The sequence below is a fragment of the Alligator sinensis genome, unplaced genomic scaffold (assembly GCF_000455745.1).
Source record: "Alligator sinensis unplaced genomic scaffold, ASM45574v1 scaffold447_1, whole genome shotgun sequence".
NCBI classification, from domain to species: Eukaryota; Metazoa; Chordata; order Crocodylia; family Alligatoridae; genus Alligator; species Alligator sinensis.
Genome location: NW_005842123.1, coordinates 2,301,967 through 2,316,782, shown reverse-complemented (window position 1 = coordinate 2,316,782; position 14,816 = coordinate 2,301,967).

Here is a 14,816-nt window from a genome sequence, read left to right as displayed (position 1 = left end):
ACACACACACAAATTACTAGCACTGTGTGTGTGGGGGGGGTGCATGTGTGGGGAGGGGCAGGGATAGGGAGTGGGGGGACATGTGTGTGATGGGCACATGCCCCAGCAACTGTGGGTATCAGGGGACTCCATGGGCTATCATGGGGCAATATCTGTGTCCACTCACCCATCATGTTGGCCTGGTGCTGGGAAATGGGGCCATGGAGGCTTGTACAGGGTAGCAGGAAAGGCAGGTGGCAGGCAGGGCTGGCTGCACAGGAAGCCCAGTCTTAACGGCAGGTCTAGGGTTACCATACGTCTGGGTTTTCCCAGACAAGTCCTCTTTTTTGGCCCCCTGTCCTCATGTCTGGGTGGGTTTTTAAAATGAGAGCAAATGTCTGGGTTTTTGCTCTTCCTCTGCTCTCCCAGGCTGGCTGCTTGGGGCTGGGAGCAATGGGAAGGTGATTGGCTGCTAAGGGGTCATGTGCTCCCTGTGCTGGCCCCAGCCAGGTAGAGACACTGTGTATGTGTGGGTGTGCATGTGTGCAACATGGGAGCTGCTTAGGCAGCAGGGCTGGCAGGGCAGGGTGCTGTGGCTCAGGAATGTGGGCACTAGCAGGGCTGGGGGAAATGAGGGGGGGGCTGGAGTCTACAGGTCAGGAATGAGGGGCGCCAGCAGGGCTGAGGGGCCGGGGGCTGCAGGTCCAGAGTGTGGGGAACCAACAGCGCTGGGGAGCAGGGGCTGGGAGTCAGGAGTGAGGGGCACAGGCAGCACTGGGGGGCAGGAGGCTGTGGGTTGGGAGTGAGAGGGGGCTGGCAGGGCTGGGAAGGTAGGGGCTTAGGAGTGAGGGGCAGAGGAAAGGCACAGGTGTATCATTCCCACCCCCCCATAATCATATGCCCATCCTCCCTCTCTTCCCCTCCTCCCCCCCACAGATGTCCTCTTTTTTCATACTGAAAATATGGCAATCTTAATGCAGGACACTGTCACCCAGCGCTGCCTAGACACCCATACCCTCATCCTCAGTAGTGGTAGTGGTGGCCAGGGGGAGCTGCAGCTTGGCCTCCAGCCCCAGCAGGTTGGTGATGGCAAAGCCCTTGGTGCACAAGCTGGGAGAGCCCAGCCACACTGCCTTCTCACTGGATGCTGCCACCTTGCCCTTGGCCCAACCCTTCGCACCCTCCTCCCAATCCATCATGCTCCCTGGAAGTGCCTGCCACTGCTGCTGACCACAGCCTTTTTATCCCACTGACCTGGCTGGTGATCTCCAATCAGATCTGGGACCCTCTGCCCAGCCCCTAGGATTAGTTGCCACCAAAGACCCCCGACAGCTCCCAGCCAGCACAAGCAATGGGGCAAGGCAGGATGTGTGTGAATGTGGCACCCTCCTGACCACAGTGCCCTGGGCAGTCACCCAGGCCACCTACTCCTAAGGCTGGCTCTGATTGTGTGGAGCAAGATAAACTAGTTCTACTGGGAATGGAGATCGTTTCCTAATGGAAATGATCTCCTTCTTGTTTGTCTATGGTGTAAAGAATTTCTTCCTTCTATCACCTGAGAAGGAAAAAAAAGGATACCCATAGGAAGGTAATCTTCCTTTTTTCCACACACAGTTCAAGAAGAAAGGTATAAGCAGTGTATAGGAGGGAGGGGGGAGGGGGGGAGGGAGGGAGAAGTAAATAGCTAGGCAGAATCACTTTAAATGTTCCTCAGGCCTAGCCAACCAAGGAAGAGCTTTAAGATTGACGAAAATTCCTAGTTCAGGTCAACTTCTTTCAATGCATTGGCGGTTGAGCAAGAAACCATTTGAATAACATGTGTATCAAATAAGACAGGGTCTGAAGGCTAAATATAGCCAATAATCTGGTTACTCAACAAGCTGGTCAACTGGCACAAGAATAAACCCTTAAATTAAAAAAAAATGCTCCTTCATTACTATATATTTGTTTTTATGCTAGAGTTGAAAATGGCCTCTGTAACTCAGCCTCTTTAACTTTTGCCTTGAAAATTACATTCTCCAAAGTACAACACTCTCACTGGTTTCTGTGAATAAGGATTTTAGGTCCGGACAAAAAATACAATAAGGCAAGTAGCTAACTTACAGTCTATGGTGAAAAGGTGGGTTTGTTGATTTTACATTTAGTGGGAAGTAACGAACAAAAATATCAATAAAAATCATTAGAGTGAGTCTACAGGAATTGCATTAATTACTGCCTTAATGGTAATTCATATTCAGATCAAGAATTAGGAAAACAGTACTAAAATCTTCATAAACCTACAGTATCAAAATACTATTTCTTCCTGTACAAAAAGCATAATTCATAATTATATCTCTTATGAAATTACTTTCTTAATTGTGCAATAAATTTAGACTGGCTACACAAACAAATTAACTAAGGCACCCTACAAAGGTCCAACCAGCTATAAAGTTATTGCTTGAAAATGTGTAATGACTTTATAGCTGGTTTCTATTCAGCTTTAATTTGCATGTGTAGACAGTCTGCAGTGGGGAGACCAAACCTGCTGTGATCTCCAAGCCACTGGAGAACAGAACGCAACCCCAGAGCTGGGAGATCGCAGTAGAACCCCAGGCGTGCCAGGGCTGTAGCACCTCAGGGGTAACAGGACTCAATCCCAGTTGCAACACACATGAAGCCAGAGCTGAGAGTCCCACAGCTGATGAAATTTTCAGTCCCAGCTGTGCCCCATGTGGAGCCAGGGCAATGAGTCTTGTCAGCTAAAAGACTCTCACCCCTGGGTGTGTGTGACCCCATAGCTAGGTGCCCTGTCGGGGGGGGGTGGGTACCAGCCACAGGAGTGTGCTTCTTGATGATGCACGGAGAGCTCAGGATCGGGCTCCCCCTGCACCAACAATAACATGTGATGGGATCTAATGTGCTATCCCCGAATCACGTCTCCTGTAATGCATGTGTGGCATGCCAGGAGGCGCAATTGTGTGTATCGCACATTAAATCCCATGGCACCTTTATCTATATGTGTAGGAGGTGCCTCATTTTCTAATGTGAACAGAGAGTTAAAAACAACTCACATACATCAAGCCTGAATTTGGTTATAAATACATAGATTATTTCTATTAAAAATTAATTACTACAATAATGTAGCAGTTTTTCCTTCCTTCTCACATTAATACTAACTGACAACATACAGAGGCTACTCAGGCTCCCATACCTTTGCTAGGCTTATAACAAGAACCTACCAGTCCCACATTTCTACTGATTAATCATAAAGGAACTGTGTGTGCTTGTAAGAGAATATTGAAGATAAGAATCCAGTCTGGGCTGCTGAAATTCAGCTACTTCATGCTCAATGGGGACAAGCCATTGACTTGTTCTTAAAAATGTGGGGTTTTAGTAGACGAAATAAATAGCGAGCCTAAATTCTGCACATATTTAAGTCAAGGACAGAAGCCCCATTGCCATCTACCTAGCCATTGTTTTTACCTGTTGGGAAAAGCATCTCTGCTGTGGCCTGTGCTTACTGCACTCCATGTTGGCACACAAAATTTTCATGGGAAAATTTCAAGTTTTTTTCATTTTAAAAAAAAACATAATTTTGTGTAAATTTTTATTTTTCAAACTCCTTTTTTTTTTTTTTACTTTTCTCTTTCACTGAATTTGTAAGAAAACTAAAAAATTCAAAATTTCCAGGAAAAAACAATTGGCATATCATGACGGTGGCAGGCTGCATAGGGTGCCTGTCACTTCAAGGAGAGAAGCAGCCAGCATAACAGCCTGCAGGTGGGTCCAGAGTTGATTACAGGGTCATCTGATTAGGGAGCCTGCAAGTGGTGGCTAGAGCTGATTGGAAGAGTCATCTGACCCAGAAAGAGGGATGGGCATAAGGCAGATATAAGTCTAGGCCCTGAGCAGAGCTGGCAGTAACATCATGGAGGCTTCTGGGAGAATATTGCATCAGCAGGATGGCTACACTTCTGAAAGACCAGCATAGAGAGGACATCTGAAGCAATCTGGAGGCTTGCGAAGGAGCTATGGGGGTGGGCAAGGTTCCTAGGGACCCAGGGAGGGGTCCAGAGCCCCAAAGAGCAGGACTGAAAGTAGGTGGACTATTGAGGGGGTCCAGGTGAGCCCAAAACATGCGGGCTGGTCCTGCTTTGAGCAGGGGGTTGGACTAGATGACCTCCAGAGGTCCCATCCAACCCTAATTTTCTATGATTCTATAATGTGTTTATGGGATCTATTAAGGGGTCTAGGTCAGCCCAGAGAGAGGGATCAAGTACATGGGACATACTGAGGAGTCCGAGTGACCCCAGAGAGACAAGGACTGAGTACGACAGACCTATTGAGGGGCTCGACAGGGCAGACCCATGGATGAGTGAGGGCTGACAGCTGATGGACTGACACACAGATTCTCACTGACCCAGGCAGGGTCAGCACCCAGGGTAGGCCAAAGGTCCAGGAAGGGCCACTGCCAGAGACTGCTGGAGCCAAGGAGCCTGGAGATCTCACGGGCCTGGGAAGGGCCAGGGTCACGGCCTAGAGCAGGCTGAAACTCAAAGAGGACCACAGCCAGAGAGGAAGGGGGGCAAGGGGTATGTGGGCTAGGATGAAGATAGCTGATACAAGGCCACCTGAGGAGGAGGGCTCAAGTAAAAGGATCTGAGAGAGAGCCAGAGCCAAAGGGTCACAGAGGTGAGACTGAGCTGGGGCCAGGGGGACTGGAGGTCTGTAGCTGAAGAGGAGCAAGGAATGGGGCTGGAAGCCTGCAGGCCAGGAGAGGCACATGACATCAAGGGGGAGCCCAGGAGAGGCCAGGATAGTTAGAGGAGGATGGCTTAGAGATGGTTCTGGGTAAGACCTGAAACTGCTGGTTGGCCAGCATGGTGGGGCTGCCTGTGGTGGGGCAGCCTCCACAAAATGCCATGTGTTGCCACCCCAAGGAAAGGCAAGTATGGGGAGCCTGAAAGCCTCTGCTCCCACTGCCTTGTGGGTCACCCCATGGAAGGGGAAAGCTAAGAGACCACACCATAACATAAAAGGAAGGGGGAGAGTGGAACCAGAAGGGTCCAGAGGCCCAGAGACTGGCTTGGAGAGTGTGGGTTCAGAAGAGTCCAGGGGCTCAGATAACAACTGAGAGAAAGTGAGACCAGGGGCCTGAGGACCCAGAGAAGGGACTGAGAGACTGAGGAGTCTGGCTGTCCAGGGAGGGGCTGAATAGGAGACTGGGGGGTCTGAGGACCCACTAAGGGGCTAAGGGAGAGACCAGTGAGAGACCAGAGGGGTCTGGCAGCCCAGAAGACGGGTCGCATGAGAGACCAAGGGGTCTGGCAGCCCAGAGAAGGGGTTGTGTGGAAACTGAGGGGTCTGACATCCAAGGAGGGGCTGAGTGAGAGACTGAGGGGTCTGAGGGCCCAGAGAGAGGCTGAGAGTATAAACAGAGGACACCAATGAGAATGACATCTGTGAGGCTTGGGGCATGGTATAGGGCTGGAGCACTTGGTGGTTATAACAGTAAGACTAGGGCAGCTTCGCACATTTTAAACAACCAAGTATAGCAAGACATGGTGGACAAGGGCAGACTGTTCATAGAGCAGGGTAGAAGAATTTTTTGTCTCCCGGGGTTTCACAGCCACCCCTGGAGATGGTACCCTGTGACACTGACCAGCTTTACCAGTGACCAGTCAATCTAAGCCTAATATAAAGTATTTAAAAAGCACATTTCTGCGTAAGATATCATAGCTTTCTTGTCAGTCCCTGGGCATATACAAATAAAGACAGACAAAAGAATGCAACTTTATTATAGGATATAATTCAATGTAATCTATTAGCAGTCTAAGATAAGCACCTTTATGCTAGATTAAATGCCTATCAGTAATCTTTGAACCATACCCCTAACTTTTTATGTGAATGAAATCCAAGAAATAAACTGCTGAACAAAAGACAGAAAGCAAGAAACTATCAAAGAATGAGTGCTACAACCACTATATACTGATTAATCAAGGGATGCCAATAATTTTGATGAGAAAGAGCAATTTGTATCACTAGTGCATCATGGTAAAGCCTTTCTTCTGTGACTCCTTGGCTGTTTTTATACTTGGTAGCATCCTCTCCATGTATGGGCTCTTGAAATCTGCGAGCAATAAAGAGTGATGGGCCTATTGGCTGGGTTGGAGTGGCAGTGAACAATTACAGTGTTCATAATGAGGAGTATTTGTGGCAGACATACTATGTGCTAGTTACTCTGGACTCCACAATGGTTCCTTTAAAACCATTATATTAGGGTAATATGTATCAATATTATGACATATATGTTTCATTAAGAAATTGGTGTATACATTGTAAAAATCCCCACAAAAATTCCTTTTACATTCATTTTACATGCACACTTACCAAATTTGAAAGATAGTTACAATTCTTTCCTTTAAAAATGAAGAAAACTGGAGCCATCTTAAATTAGCCATTTCTCATTAAATCATTAGTGTTATCACATATAAGTAAGAAAAAAAATCTCAAACACGAAAATATATTTTTGCTGAAAGGATAAATTTGATGAACAACTTGAATTTTCAAACACCATAAAAATCTTTTCTTCTGTATCAGATTCTAGCACTCTTATTCATGTCAAGTATTGTCTTACTCCATAGAAGTAAGTTTCAGTGGGACTTGTCATGGAGTAGTGTACTATTTGACAGGAGTAAAGTATCAGAATCTGGCCCTTTATTCCTGATCTCAGTGTCTGCAGACAAAATTGCAAAGCAACCAAAAGTGATTCTTATGAAGCTCTTTCATTTCTAAAGCAGAACTCACACAAAAAATGACAGTTCCATCTGTGAAAGATTGTAGGGCAGAATACAAAAAGAAATGCAGCTGACATCCTCCAACATACAGTATGTTTATACTTCACCTTTCAAGTAAAAAAAAAAAAATCATCTGTCTTTTATATTCACTTATTTTTCATAAACAGTCACTGGTATATTCAGCCTTTAGTACAAACACAATTCCCATTAATGCTAACAGAAACCCACATTCTTATTTTAAAGGTTAAGCAGGAAAAAGAGAAACCACACCCTGGATTCTGCATCTCAAAGTGAAATGGGTTCTGCAAAGCCAGGGTGAAATATCCCTGGCCCCTTTGCTGGTGGGCCATGTCACACCAGCATTCTGCATTTTTACTTTGTTGTAGGGGTAGAAAACAAAAGGAGGGCATCTGAAAACTCCTCCCTAGTGTGTATTCTTTAAAGCCATATAGCTTTCTCTTCAGGACTGGAAAAGGGTTATGGCTAAGCTCACATTTGGAAAAATGCTTAGATCCACTGGTTACAAATCCAGAGATGCGAAGAAGGGTCAAAGTATACAGAAAGCTTGGGATACTGGTAGTGGAACAATACTAGCCCGTGTAATTGTGTTTTTGTTTTGTCTAGGGAACACAGATTTTACCTCAAATGGGAATCCTGCAGGCTCTGTTATGATCAGAGAAGAGACAGTATTGAGAGCTGAAACAATAGGCAGAAACCCTCACATAATTAGGGTCAAGTGTTAGTTAATAATTTCAAAGTAACTAGTTTTAAACTTTGACTGTAGGCTGCTGTCTGTTAATCCTACTCTGTTCAGTAGCCAACAAGAAACACAAAACGTTTCTATAGAACTTCACTAGGATGAATAGCCAGAAAAAGTAGAAAACAAATATTAGAAGCATAAAATGTGTTGGTTGCATTGCTTATTTCCATGAGGATGGGGTTTTCTGTTAAAAACTGATATTTATCTGTCTCTTCATTGAATGGGACACATGTAAACACCCCAGGAAAGTTGGATATCAAGAGTGTTTTTTATTCCAAGTACTAGCAGCATGCTGGCACTTGGAGCAAGATCGGAGTTAACATATAATGAAAGCAAATGTTTACTAAATCATTTCCAATCACTACATTAAACAAGGTTTTCCATTGTAATGACTTTAATTAAATAGAATGAAGAGAAATGAAATACCTAAATTATAATTTCTAATTTTCATCTGATTATAAAAACAAAAGCTTTATTAAGAAAGATTTGACATTTTCATTTTTGCTGTTCAAAAATGGCTTGCCACAAGCTATTCAAAGGAATTTCAGCTGGAAAGCCTAGATAAATTACACAAAGTGGGAGGGCAAATGGTGACAAGTATAATAAAACTTGAAATCTTTAACTCTGCATTTATTCAGGTAAAGCTTCTATGGACTCCATATCCCTGAGTGAGAGGGAATGAATGCAGGCTAAGCAAGGACATGATTCTGGCCCTAGTTAGATATTTAAAAGAAAAATCAATAAGATAAAGTAAAATACAACATATTCACTCTGTATACTAGCTCTAAGACCAGAAATAAATGACTAAAATAAGAAGGAAAAAGGACTGAGTTTGATAAAGTTTGTATGAAAATAAGACAATAAGACAGTATAGTGAGATTAAGGTGACACAATGGATAAAAGCGTTAAAGGCAAGATTAGATATATATGTGGAAGAAATAGTTTAGGGTCTTTCCTCCTTCATCTAAAATTTGGTTAATCAAAGTCATCCCTTCAAACTACAGATGAATAAAACTGGACAAAACTGATTCTCTCAAATTTGAAGTAAAGGGCATTTCAGATAAAAGCTTCTAGTTTTGAATCATTTCTGCTTAAAAACCATTTCCTATGAATAAGAGCAGGTATATTCTGCTCATGTTCCAGAACAGAGAGTGGTTTTAGTGTACAGAAGTGAATGGTCACTGACATGGTATATGCAGCCATCTTCACAAGATATCCTGCTCATATGTTAATGGATCAGGGCCAAGTGCTGCAGGATTTATTTTACTTCTCTGAATCCAGTATATCATATATTTTTAGGCTTTTTGCTTGGCAATATAGATTCAATACCACCAAGACATGCTGTGCCCTTCCCATTACATTTAGGTAAATCTTCTCTTAGTAAAAAAAGTGAATAAGAGAAAATGCTGTCCATTACAACCTTAGGTACATTCAGCAGTACATTCGAGAGTATGCCTTTCACACATATTCAGACATCCACAATGTTTTACGTTATATTGTGCTCTAGTTACTTTAAAATGTTTGTTTATATTCTGTGCATCAAGGTGAAGCCTTGATGAAGGTGAAGCCATCTCTGAGAAGCATATACTTATTAAACAGCCACAGAAAGAGATTTTAGCATTCTATTATTATCTAATTTGAAACTGAAAATGCCTGAACATTAAACTCAATTGATTAGCACCAACTCCTGTCTGATGTATATAGGGTGTGTTTAAACATTGTCATATGGCGATGTTGCTACACCACTGTGCTTTAGTACTTCCAAAAGAAAGTACTAAAGCATGACCTAGTATGGGTGGTTACTGCACCGTGTGCATGGTGAATAGATTTCGCTGCTATATTGCTGTGGCAGTGCACTATACCAGTGGAGCACACCGCTACAGCGACATAACTGCTGATCACATGTAGACACATGTGACCACTGCATCACCATAGCACACTGTGCAGTTATACAGCACATTGCTACATCGCTGTAGGACGATATGTAGATGTGCCCATGGATACTTAAACACTTTGTGACTTATGTGGCCTGAAGCAGCCAAGTAAAATGGTGTTTTTGTGGTCAGAGTATTCTAGATCACCCTGTATACACTGAACCTCTTCATATTAGACTTTTTGCTGGTCCAGTGTAAAGTTAATTCCACTGTAAAACATGCCATCATTTTAGAATAAAAATATATTTTTAGCAATATCAAACACATTCATGCCTCTTTCTATATAGTTACATGGCATATACTACATACATGTTTTCTGTGTTCCTTTTTACTGTGCAGTGAAATGTGCACAGCAAACTAGCCTGATGCAGAGACTACTTGTATTTCTTTAAGGTAAACACTGTTGAAACATTTGAGAGACTGAAATAAAAACAAGACATTTATGAGACATAAAGGTATCACATAAAACTGCTGCAAATTAGGAGAATATTGGCTGGATTCCAGAAAAGATAATCCTTATAAACATGCAGGAATGTTGTAAACTGCATGCGAATGTCAGTGATACAGTACATTAGGAGATTCATATTACACTCAGTGCTATGTAAGTCCCAATCACTGGATTTTTCATGGCCTCATAGATTAAAATAAGAATATGAAGTATCTTTTCTGTCTCCATGAAGACACTTTATGTACACAGTTTATTATGCTGAACAAAGATACCAAAGCCTGATTTTTTCTTGAGCTGTCAAAGTACAAAAGAAATGCAAAAAGTCCTTGCACAGATGTAGTAAAGTGCTGGATTTTATCTTTTGGCAGGTGCTCAATATGCAGCCCACATAATCACATGTTAATGACTGAAGTGTGTTAATCAGCATGCATACCTGATTCCTTCTTGCCCAAGGAAAAAAAAAATCAAACAATTTAGAGCATGCTAATGCTTCTACTTTTGAAAAATACATTGTAAATATACAGAACTGAATAAAAAACTTTTCAGGCACTGCTTGAAATGATATGTTCCAATAAGTGAAAAGGATAAGATGTCTATAGATTTGGACCTAGAAGTTCTCTGTGAGGTATTCAAGTAATGCTCAGTTCAATTTAAACAATATTCTTCCAAATCACAGGAATGTTTAAAGAAACTGTATATTAAAAAATGTTAAGTATCATGAATCAGTTAAAATAGTACAAATCACTTCTGTGTAAAATATAGTCTGATTCCCTAGTAAACAACATTTAGCATCTTTTTAGTCATCTATACAAAAAATATTACCCTGCATTTTATTAAGGAATAATTTTTTTTATTATTTTTAAATCAATGGTTTTCCAATCCAGTCTCCTTTATCCTGCAAAACTTTCAGCATGTACTTCATTTTCTGTTCATACATAGTCCTATTAAAGTCAAGTTAAGTACATGCCAAAAGGTCTGCAGAATCTGTGACCACTCCAGTACCAATATTAGCCTCTGAAAAAATACCTTTCTCTACCCTTTTTCCAATGCACTTGCCCATAGTGATTTCTATATTTAGGGAAAATAGAATGAAGTGTGCAATTTGCCTTTTAGCACTAAGACTTTGCATCTGTGAAATTATGTGTGAAAGGGTTTATCTGTTTATCTAGATATTTATTCCACAGTCATTGCCTGGCACCCTCTAAAGAATATTACAACTATAATAGTGGATTTTCAGTTGATGTTCACCAAACTTAGATTTGCTTGTGTAAATAATGGTGTCTTATAGTGACGGAGCCAGTAAAAACACTTGAAGTTGCAAAACTGGGGGGCAACTGCTAGAACTCGGGGTGTTTAAATTAGGTTCATTTTATAGCTGTACATAGCTGCCAAATCAATTAAAATTTATTTTTAATGTTATAAATGTAACCTGAAGAATCTGAAGCCAAGAACCTACATAACAGTATAATATAAAGCAGCCATGACACAGCTTAATACTTCTGAAAAGTATTGAATTATCTCTTCTGAAAAACGTGAGCCAACGTACATTCTTTTAAAAGAAAACTACTTTTATACCAAGGAAAGCTAGTATCAGTTTGTTTCTGGTTATCAGCACTGAGGCATTGAGACTGACATAAACAACCCCAGTTTCTGTTATCTTTCTCACATTAATCGTTTTGCCAAAGCTATAGAAACTTAAATTGGTCAATCGTTGACTTAAAAAACTGCCTAAAACATAGCAAATACAATAGACAGTCTGGGATCTTGTCTCTTCCATCTGTGTGTACAAAACCCCCATTGCCAATGATGAGAGTTATGTGCACACACATAATGGCTTAACATGAAATATGCAATGGATATAGGCAGTTGACATTATTATTATAAAAAATATGAGTGTTCTTATTTGACAGAAAAATCCAAGGAGATGAAATTCCAAAGGCTGTTTAATACTATAAATGCTATTATCCCCAAATCTGTTTTCTATCCCCTGGGCACAGTACCTTTCTTTCAGATCACATCCCTCCTTTTGGTTTCATTCTGCTATGGGTCTTCCCATGACTGTCTCTGGATGACTCCACGTCTCAGAATACCTGAAGTGCAAAGACTATGACAGCTCCCCCACCTGCTCACAGCACTCCCTGTGCCATATTCCTGTACCAGCCACTGTAATGCTGTGGAATTATGGGATCAAGGAGGAGTAGTGAAAGGGCCACATCTGTCAACTACATTGATCCTGCAAAGAGGAATTGTCCCCAGGGCTACTACAGTTCCTTTACATCTTCCAAAAACCATGATTCATATCGGGGATATCGCAGCAGCCAACATCTCTTTGCTCTTTGCTGTCCTTTCACAGAGAGGATCCTGCAAGCTAAGTCAGACACCAAATTTGATTAGATTAAAGGTGTTTAAATTCAGGACCCCAGGGTCAGCTCATCTCTAGCACTTAGAACCATGGGAACATACCATACAATTTGTCATAGTAGATCATACCATTTGCTCATCTATGCTTGTGGCTTGTCACTGACACTGCCTGTACCTGATATTTCAGAGCAAAGATAAAAGCCTTATAATTTACCTTGTAAATTGTGCAAATCTCTACATGTAGAAGAGGTGCAAGAGAGGAAATGGTTTCTTGGCCTCTGCAGTATATGAAGTACAAATCATGATTACCACCTTCTTAATATGGCTAGCTACCAGTACGAATATTATTGGTCATAAAATTATCCAGCTACTTTTTAAATCTAGCCACAGTATTTAAGTCTATGATTCTCCTCTCCATGCTCCTGTTCCTGTAGCACCAACTGCTCTCAATCTGTTGCCACAAGGAAATCAGGTTTTGAATGCAATTTACAAGCTTCGATGATATGTCCCGCTCACTAATCCCTCCCACATGGGAGAAAGAAGCGTGGCTTCTGCACCCTCACGCCAGCACCATTTTTGTAATTCTCCCTTTCCTTCCTTCCTCCCCCACGTGTATTTTAAAAATGGAGTATTTAGGTTCTTGTCCTAGAATTATATGTATTTTCTTGCACAATTATAAACAGAAATGAAATCAAAACTGCTGGAGGTCAAAGCACTTAAGGTAAACTTAAAAATAAAGTGATAATATCTCCAGCTCAGCTGCAGCTACAGAAAACTACAAGCCCAGATTCTTCCAGTGGTTCGTCTACCCTGCCCTCCCGCCTGTAAAATCAAATTGGTTGGTGACCTGATACTTGCAGTATAAGTCATTACAGGTCTGACGTTACAGTTGTTACACATTGCTGAATCTGTCAAATGAAAAGGGAGCACAAAGGGAATTTCCAAACGCAGCTGCTATTTCCCATTTGTTAAATCTTTTTATTACACCATATAAGTACACAGCTGGGAAATACTATAGAGTGGGAGTTAAAACAAAATATTTTGGCTTCCAGACATTCAGAATACACAAAGGACTCAGTGGAAAGCAATGCCTGATATCAAAAGGGAGTGAAAGTTTGAAAACATTTCTAGCCAGTGTGGTTTTTTTTTTTTTAAGATAATGAACAATATGATTTAAAGGTATCTTATGTTATAGGAAGTGTTGCCTGCAATAAATGCTGGAAACATCTACATTTTTTTTTCAGACAAATTTTCATGTTGCAGTATCTTTTTTCTTCTCAGAGCCATATCAGGCTGCCTACTACATAACATATTATCTCACAAATTCCCAGTGTGGTCTTCGCTAAATTTTAGTACACAGTTAATTCAGAATTGAATCCTTAATTAGAGACGATATTAAAGGCAAAATTTTTCCTTAACATATGAGGATGCAGCACCCTTTTACTTTACCACTGTTACCCACAGAGCGTATGTTAGTGGTGCCACCATGGTTCTTATTTTCAGTGAAGGAAGTTATAAGCAGGTGTCTTTCCCAACTGGCTCTAAAATAAAGCTTACACTCTGGAAATCATCCCAAACTAATTGCCCTTGTGGAGTCAGCTTTTTTTTTTAAGCAAAGAAATTAACAGCATGCTGCTGAAGTCTTCTCCCCACATTTGATTGCTCCTAGACTTCTTATCTCACAACTGCTTGGCCTACCCGTTAGAATTTCTCTCCCCTAAGAGACCCACTCTGAACTCTGAAGCTGAGTACAAACAGTGAAAAAGCCTGAGGCTGAATCGATTCAATCTTTGCAGGTTAATCTGGCTGCACAGATTGAACCAATAAGAAAGTGAACAGAAATTTACGCCTTTGAATCCAGAAATGCAGCCACATGCCTGCAGTAGACTAGGCCAGAAGCTGGTGGGCACTAGAGCCCTCCTCCCTGCTCTGCTGGAGCAGACAGCTTGAATCTGGAGGGGAAATGGAACAGAAAATAAACCAATTTAACCTAAATCAGTTAAGTCTGATACTACATCCATCCAGGTTTATCTTAAACTGGTTTCGGCCATTTTGAAAGCGATTTACATGCACGGAACTTCTGTTGTGTTACAGATTTGAACCAGTTTCTGATTACTTACAGCAGTTTATGTTTAATTTGTGCCCCTAGCCTGAGGGTTGGGTAAGGATCACCCTTCACACTGAGTCAGCAGAACTCTCTTAACCCTTTGCCAGAAGAATCAATGTCTGCCACAAGGGCAGAGCAGTTTCAGACTTGTACAACAATTCAATTAGCAGGATATTAATGACATTTGCATGAAAAAGATGAAAGCATAATTTAGCTCTTTGTTAAAAATACTAAGCACCTTGTTCAGAGTGATAGCCTCACATTGTTGTCATTAAATATTTAAAAAGAAATTGAAAATATTTTCAACTTCTGTTATGACCACCAAAGTTACCAAAATTAGCTAAACTGTACCAGTTTTTACAGCAGACCAACTGGGAAATCATTTTTCATACAATATAGTTCTGTACTAAATGCAAGTGGTCTGATGTAAAGCCTTACAATGTCCATTTCC